The sequence below is a fragment of the Sinocyclocheilus rhinocerous genome, unplaced genomic scaffold (assembly GCF_001515625.1).
Source record: "Sinocyclocheilus rhinocerous isolate Xijiao unplaced genomic scaffold, SAMN03320098_v1.1 scaffold99, whole genome shotgun sequence".
Lineage (NCBI taxonomy): Eukaryota > Metazoa > Chordata > Actinopteri > Cypriniformes > Cyprinidae > Sinocyclocheilus > Sinocyclocheilus rhinocerous.
Genome location: NW_015670981.1, coordinates 1,358,674 through 1,367,168, shown reverse-complemented (window position 1 = coordinate 1,367,168; position 8,495 = coordinate 1,358,674). Strand labels below are relative to the sequence as shown.

The 8,495-nt window shown below is 33.2% G+C and overlaps 1 protein-coding gene across 1 annotated transcript in view; it reads left to right on the top strand.

Moving 5' to 3' along the window:
- Positions 1 to 253: 253 nt before the first annotated feature.
- LOC107734539 (phosphatidylinositol 4-phosphate 5-kinase type-1 beta-like) overlaps positions 254 to 8,495 on the top strand; it is a 23,889-nt gene continuing 15,647 nt past the window's right edge. The window contains exon 1 of the mRNA XM_016546528.1: positions 254 to 283. The gene's annotated coding sequence lies outside the window, so the exon portion shown is untranslated. The remainder of the gene's footprint in view (positions 284 to 8,495) is intronic.

Below are 8,495 nucleotides of genomic sequence, written 5' to 3'. Positions count from 1 at the left end.
AAAGGCTGCATTGAGATGTTTTTTTTTTTTTTTGTATGCATCTGTTGTCATGTTTTGTGTTTTAAAACATAAAAGTGGCTTTCTAAAATGGCACTTAGATTTCCCAAGATTTAATATAAATCTCATGATAGAGTTCATGATAGTCTTCAGCTCCACAGTAGCTTATTAACAGATTCAAAATGTGCTGAGCGGCAAACCTCTCCGTTCAGCTGGGAAACAAACTGCATAAATCCAGTTTGGCATTCCTTTCTATTTCAGCAGATCAGGCTGTTGACATGGTCTGGTAAATATTGTTGTTTTTCACATGATTTTTTATTTTCTGACTAAATGATTTGTAAACAATTAGATGGTATTTTCCCTCCTAGACAATTTCAATAACTGCTTAAATATTAGGGCTTGGTTGGTAATGTTTGCCCTACATTGACACTATTTGACTGTCATATATTTGTTCTCCAAGGAAACTAAAGGTGTTTTAGGTGGTTGTAATGGCAATGCTGTGTGGTTGTTAAGATGTTCTGAGTGGTTTTCAGGGCATTGCTAGGTAGTTGAAGAAACACCACTACTAAAATGAATGTACTGTAGATAGCATAGCTCAGATACAGTACCGTTCAAAATTTGGGGTCAGTAGAATTTTTTTGTTTTTATGAAATTGATACATTTATTCAGAAAAGGTCCATAAATTGATCAAAAGTGACAGTAAAGACATTTATGTTATGTAATGTTACAAAAGATTTCTATATCAAATAAATGCTGTTCTTTTAGAACTTTCTATTAATCAAAGAATCTTGAAAAAAAGCATCATGGTTTCCACAAAACTATTAAGCAGCACAACTGTTTTCAACATTGATGATAATAAGAAATGTTTCTTGAGCAGCAAATCAGCACATTAGAATGATTTCTGAAGGATCATGTGACACTGAAGACTGGAGTAATGATGCTGATTCAGCTTTGCTATCACTTAAATAAATTACATTTTAAATTAAATTACAAGAATATTTACCGTAATATTTTAAATTGTAATAATGTTTCACAAACAATATTACTATTTTTACTGTATTTTTGATCAAATAAATGCAGCCTTGGTGTGCATGAGAGACTTATCTTACTGACCCCAAACTTTTGAACGGTAGCCTAATTTGGTCTTTTGTTTGAGTTCATACTGAAATCTTTGACATTTGATTGCCAAATCAAAGCACAATTTGGTACTTAAATGGACAGTTCATCCAAAAATGAAAGTTCTGTCCTCATTTTACTTTTTTTCTCTGGAGCACATTAGAAATGATTTTGAAAAATGTGTTTTGTTTTGGACCCCGTTGACTTTCATTACATGGACACAAACAGTTGAAACATTTTTCAAAATATCTTTTTTTTTCTTCCGTGTTCCACAGAACAGATAAAGAATGTAATACAGGTTAGAAAAAACACAAGGGTGAGTAAATTATGACAGAACTTAAATTTTTGGGTAAACCACCAAGTCTTCATTCACTTTTAATTTTTCTTATTCACCCCTCACATTGCTGTCCAGGAAAAATTATTAATATTAAAATGTCTGATAGATTTCGTGATCTTTTAAAAGTGAATGATGGACGATATTGAAATTTCTCATTTAGAGATTCATCAGATGATAATATGTACCAATATTTATGAATGATTGATTTTATTATATTACTATGCCCATTGTATGTCAGGGAACAATTTACTGAAAATGTTCGTTGTTTTTTAATGGGCTTATCTATTTTTTGAACATTGGCTAATTAATGTTGACGTCAATATAATTAGTGATTTGAAAAGTGGGTGGAGGGATTGAATTGCTTTACACACTGAGGAAGGCTTTGAGCCGAAACGTTTGTGTCTTTTCCCATCAGTAATGAATGTAAAATAAAAGAAAAAAGAAGATTGTTCTCGTGAGTGCGGATCATAATTTCCTATACTAATATTAAAATGATCACATTTTTCATTTTTGTTTCCTATTTGCGCACTGCAGTGCTTTTCAAGGACAAATGCCACTTTGTAAGTTCCTCCAAAATCAAGCTGCAAGTAAACAGCCCAGTAACTGAATTACCCAAATGATTGTGGCATGACGTTGAAGTGTCCCAATGCTGCATTAGGTAACCGGCCCTCTGTGGTCGCCTTGTGCTTCTCGAATTCTTCAGCAGACTTGGCACTCGACCAAGCTGCGTTTCTTGCTGTTCATTTGTTTACCAACAAACAAGCTTCACAACGGTGCCATTGCGATGGCATTCTAGACATGACCTGTTGTTAAAAACAATTCGAGACAGAATGTTCCCTATATATAACAGTCTGAGAGTTTGTTTTTTTTGGCACCTTAAGTATACTGACTGGCCGGCCCCTGTGAGTGCTGAACTAAAAGGATCAGCCGTAATGCGAGTCATAAGAGCGCCGAGGGAAAAATGAGAACTCGACTTTCACACAATAATGACCATACTTGGGGACATTCGGCCCACTGTAGCCCTCCCTGCCATCTAACTTCAGGATTTGAGAAGAACCTAGTCTTTTATGGATTGAAATGGTTGATATGAAGTTCTTAAAACTGATTTTTTTCTATGTCATCTTTTATTTTATTTTTTTTAAAGACTTATTTTTGGCGTTTTTGCCTTTTATTGATAGGACAGTAGTGAGACAGGAAGCAAAGTGGGAGAGAGAGGGGGGATGGGATCGGGAAAGGTCCACAAGCCGGGACTCGAACACGGGATGCCCGAAGCGCAATGGCGCTACATGTCGACGCGCTGCCCACGAGGCTATCGGTGAAGACCTATGTCATCTTTTTTATGGAAGGAGAAATGTTCTTGATGCAAGGAAACACAAACTGCAGTCCAAACACATTCCCATGAGTCCTGTAAGGTTTTATAGTTAGCTTTTCCTTCTGGCCATGTCCTGTGCAGAAACTGAAATGAACACTAAGCAGAAAGTTTCTCCTGAGTAAGCAACACACCCTGGGCCTCAACTGCAGAGCACAACACAGCCAAATCTATAAAATGTAACTGATGATCCTACTAATAAAATTAAGTGCTTATAACTTATTTTGAAAAAGTTTATAACTAAGTAATGACAACTTTTTAGCACAGAAAGTTATTCAACTCAATAGATTGAAGTAACCAATAAGTAAGTATTTGGTGTAATGAAATGTGTTTATGCGGTTTAAGGTTCAAAAATCACATTATTTTCCACATACTGTACATTATTGTTTCTCCTCTATGCCACACCTTTCTGAAACGCGTACATCTCCAAAGAGAAAGGAAAAATTGAAATTGCATCATATGACCCCTTTAAAGGTATAATTCACCCAAAAATGTCAGTTGTCATCAATTGTTCACCCTCATGTTTTTCCAAACCCAAAAGTCTTAGGTTACTTTTTGAAATATTATATGATATTTTTAAACACACCAGAGGTTTCTGCCACTACATTAAAAATCCAGGTAACCATAACTTAAAAGATCCAAGAAGGTCATATTAATAGGCTCAAATCAAATTGATTCGTTTTTACAATGCCTTTATAACCTTTTTGGATCTTTTAAGTTTTGGTTACCTGGACTTTCAAAGGAGAGATAGAAACCTATTTAACCTTCATTAAAAAATATCTTAATTTGTGTTTAAAGGAAAAATTGAAATTGCATCATATGACCCCTTTAAAGGTATAATTCACCCAAAAATATCAGTTGTCATCAATTGTTCACCCTCATGTTTTTCCAAACCCAAAAGACTTAGGTTAATTTTTGAAATATTATATGATATTTTTAAACACACCAGAGGTTTCTGCCACTACATTAAAAATCCAGGTAACCATAACTTAAAAGATCCAAGAAGGTCATATTAATAGGCTCAAATCAAATTGATTCGTTTTTACAATGCCTTTATAACCTTTTTGGATCTTTTAAGTTTTGGTTACCTGGACTTTTAATGGAAGGACAGAAATCTCTCAGATTTCATTAAAAATATCTTCATTTGTGTTTCAAAGTCTAACCAAAGTCTTACAGGTTTGGAATGTCATGAACATTCATAAAGTTTTAGAACGCTGGTATACCTATTTTTGTTAAACATATTCTTAAATTGCTCAAATTAAGCTAACGTTAATTTTTTTTTTACAAGGTGTTATGCAAATCTTCCCACAGAGCGACGTAGGTATGTTGGGGCGTGTTAGAACAAGCCGTTTTAGGTAGGCGTGGTTGACTCTTAACTTTTATAAAGAATATCTCTTTGGATTTGAGACTTTAGTCTTTGCAACTTTACAGATCTTCTTTATGCACCACGAGCTTGTAAAACTCCAAAGAGAAAGGAAAAATTGAAATTGCATCATATGACCCCTTTAAAGGTATAATTCACCCAAAAATGTCAGTTGTCATCAATTGTTCACCCTCATGTTTTTCCAAACCCAAAAGACTTAGGTTAATTTTTGAAATATTATATGATATTTTTAAACACACCAGAGGTTTCTGCCACTACATTAAAAATCCAGGTAACCATAACTTAAAAGATCCAAGAAGGTCATATTAATAGGCTCAAATCAAATTGATCCGTTTTTACAATGCCTTTATAACCTTTTTGGATCTTTTAAGTTTTGGTTACCTGGACTTTTAATGGAAGGACAGAAATCTCTCAGATTTCATTAAAAATATCTTCATTTGTGTTTCAAAGTCTAACCAAAGTCTTACAGGTTTGGAATGTCATGAACATTCATAAAGTTTTAGAACGCTGGTATACCTATTTTTGTTAAACATATTCTTAAATTGCTCAAATTAAGCTAACGTTAATTTTTTTTTTACAAGGTCAGCTATTCAGTGTCTTGTCAAAAGATTGTCAGTTTTGGGTTACTAATCAGTCATGATTTGTTGTAATGCATATTGTTACATTAATGAAAATTTTTTAGAATTATGGGTGCTATAGTGGCATTGTTTGGCACATTGTAGTGCCTGAAGAAAATGGATGAGTAATAAATAATGTTTTACCTAAGATTGTTGCTTTTTGTCTTAAGTTAGATTTTTTTAGTTCAGCGTACTTGAACATTTTAAGGCAATCTTTCCTAAGATTTTCCTAGTAATGTGAACACTAATAATAAGTTAACCCAACTAATGATTTTGAGTTAACAGCACTTGACCAACAAGTTTTCTTTACAAATTTAAATAAGCATTGCCAACTAATAATTAATACACTACTTGGAAATTTTAAAGCAATTGGTTTCCTCACTTATTGTAAGTAAAGGCAACTTATTATATTTAACAGTTAATCAAGAACAAGCCTTTAAATGGTTTCTATGCGACTCAGCTCCAAGCACTTACGGGATTTCGATTATACACAGAGCACGATTTAAATAAGCATTGCCAACTAATAATTAATACACTACTTGGAAATTTTAAAGCAATTGGTTTCCTCACTTATTGTAAGTAAAGGCAACTTATTATATTTAACAGTTAATCAAGAACAAGCCTTTAAATGGTTTCTATGCGACTCAGCTCCAAGCACTTATGGGATTTCGATTATACACTTCGCCGGCATTTATCTTCACTCTTGATGTTTTCTCAACGGAAATGAGTAAGCATTCATTTTAATGACCTGATTTTGACAATAAAGAACGCTTCCATTACACCATATCTGAAACATGAAAAATAATGACACAGGTCATTTTGGAGAGATCATAAATGTTTTTCCAGCAACTTCTTTCTGCTTACAAGAAGAAAAGCACGTACAGGCAAATTTAAGTTTACAATCTTTAGATATACATGTTCAAACATAAAATGCTGTAAAAAAATTTAATAAATAAATAAATACTGTCAGTTTATAGAAAGATTTCTGTGCCCAAGTCTCAAATTTTTTTTTAGATTAAACGCCTATTAAATAAAGGCACTGCTAATGTATTTTCTATGTGCATCATACAGTATCTTTTATAAAAATAAGCATTTTATAATATCAACATTGCATAGGACATTTTATAGACAATGATTGGCACGAAAATATAACATACAATAAAATAAAAATACACTTTTATTTTTAGTATATTTCATTTAGTATATTATTTTTAGTTTCTAATGTGCAAACAGTATTTAAATAAAACCTAATAAGAAAAACTTTTTGGGTCATAGAAGGTCACATACCTAATGTTTACATACAATATGAACACAAGTGATACGACAAGTGACACATAATTTTTTTCAGTGAACTCTTCACCTGATGTTAATGAATGACCCGTGACTGTGAAGAGAACTGACATTCTCATTTCAGCTGACTCGACTGATGGCAGCACACCAAGCTGCAAAACAGGCGGTTTTAGTGGTGTAACAGCATGCCATTGTGGACTGCTGCCCTGAAGCCCAGGATGTTTTCAGTGGAAAATGGAAAATACTTTACATAAGTATCTCAAAACAGGAAGAGCTTTCATGTAACACCAACCATTCACATATGTTTCATTTTGTATTAGCGCATTGAACTACTTGTCATATTTAGCTCATATTTGTACTTGTTATATTTTGCTAAGGGGTCATGAGGAATCAAACAAGCTTGATGTAATATGAAAACATACTGTAACTTTCAGAGCTCAAAACTTCCTTTCGAGTTCAAAAAGGCTAATACAGCTTGTTTTGAATGTCTGCAACTTTCTGATTTCAGACAAATGAAAACACCTGAGTACATGATCATTCACAGTTATACACATCGACAATGTGTATTCAGTCTAAAACCTCATGTAAACTATTATGAATTTTTTGGTGTGTCTATACAATTTAAATTTCACAAAGAATACAAAGAAAGGCAAGTAGCACATTGAATTAAGCGTGACATTTTGAAACATGAAACAGGACATTTTTAAACATGTAGAATAACTGAAATAGTATTTTCTTGTAGAATGTGCTCCAAAAATCTTCAAAAAAACGACTTCATCTTAATAAGTGTCTTTCACAATGGAAATATCTAGTAAAACTAGTTTTTAAAAGTGATTCTGCCTTTTGCCACCCACATTTTTTTGTGCTCAATCCTGCTTAGGAGCTCATAAAATAGGGGTATTTAGTCAAAAACCACACCACACCCAAAACAAAGGTGTAAATTCCTTTCGTCACAAGTAAACCTTTGACCCAATGACTCCATGTGTCAAACTCCTCTGTCGCCTTTGTTGGGTGTTACTGTGACCTATAGTTGAGGGCCCACTTGGAGGTTTTTAGACATTCATGACGGAATGCAAAACAAGGATGCTGTGTGTCCCTATTCAAATATTATTCATTTGAATATGGAGGATACGAGGGGAACAAGAGCGTCATGCAAAAGTGAAATCACGTAAACCCTTTATTGGTTCACGGCTACAGCTTTTACCTGATGGTTTGAGTTGTTTCTTTTATAGCATAAGTAAATGATGTGTAGGCCTTCAAGTATTTCATGTAGAAATATAGTATTCATATATATACACTAATAGCTTGTAGTGCACATTGTTCTCTATGGTTTGTTTCTTGGGTATTTTTAACATGTAATCATTGCTGAGATCTTTTGTCTGGAGACCTATTGATGACTAATGTCTGTTTAAAATGGTTTCTTACCACTGATAAACAAGACTAATTTCTGAAGATACTGTGCAGACTTTCCCCAGTCTTACTTTCACTTTATTTATATATATATATATATATATGTATATATTTCTTTTTACTTATTTTGTCATGTTTTGTAAAAAAATCTTAAATTAAGATACATTTACTTGAGAAGCAAATCGACTCAAAATGTTAAGTCTTGTTTTCTTAAAAAAAAAAAAAATCCAAATTAAGTGAGTTTAAACTTAAAACAAGACAAAATATTTCATTTAATTTTGATAAATTTTTCAGTAAACATGACTTAATATTTTAAGTCTTTTTGCTTCTCAACTAAATGTATTGCAGTGTTAGTTCATTCAGGATTTAATTTACTGTTAGGTCATTCAGGATTTAATTTTGAAGTGACTCTCTGAGCTTTTTGATCTTTTTTTGTTTCTCATTTAATTGCACTTTAATGCTTGCCATCAGATTTGGTGCATGACTCCCTGGATAAAACCACAGATATCTGTGGAAACTGACAGGTGCTGGCATTCTCGCTCCATCATTGCTGTTTTTTCTGTTATGTTACTGAAATTGTGTATTACGGTAATGTGCAATGCCGCAAAATAGAGGAGCTTAGAGCTCTGTTAGTGGGTGTGAAATTTTTATTAAAGTTAACTAAAACCATAAAAAACATTCTTAATGTACTTAAACTTATTTTTGCCAAGGCAACATTTCTCATTTTCATTTAGTTTAACTTAAAGGGGTCATATGATGCGATTTCAAGTTTTCCTTTCTCTTTGGAGTGTTACAAGCTGATTGTGCATAGATAAGATCCCTGAAGTTGCAAAGACTAAAGTCTCAAAACCAAAGAGATATTCTTTATCAAAGTTAAGACTCTGCCACGCCCCCCTAAAACGGCTCATTCTAACACGCCCCCACATATCTACCACACTATATGGAAATATTTGCATAATGCCACCCAAATGTTCA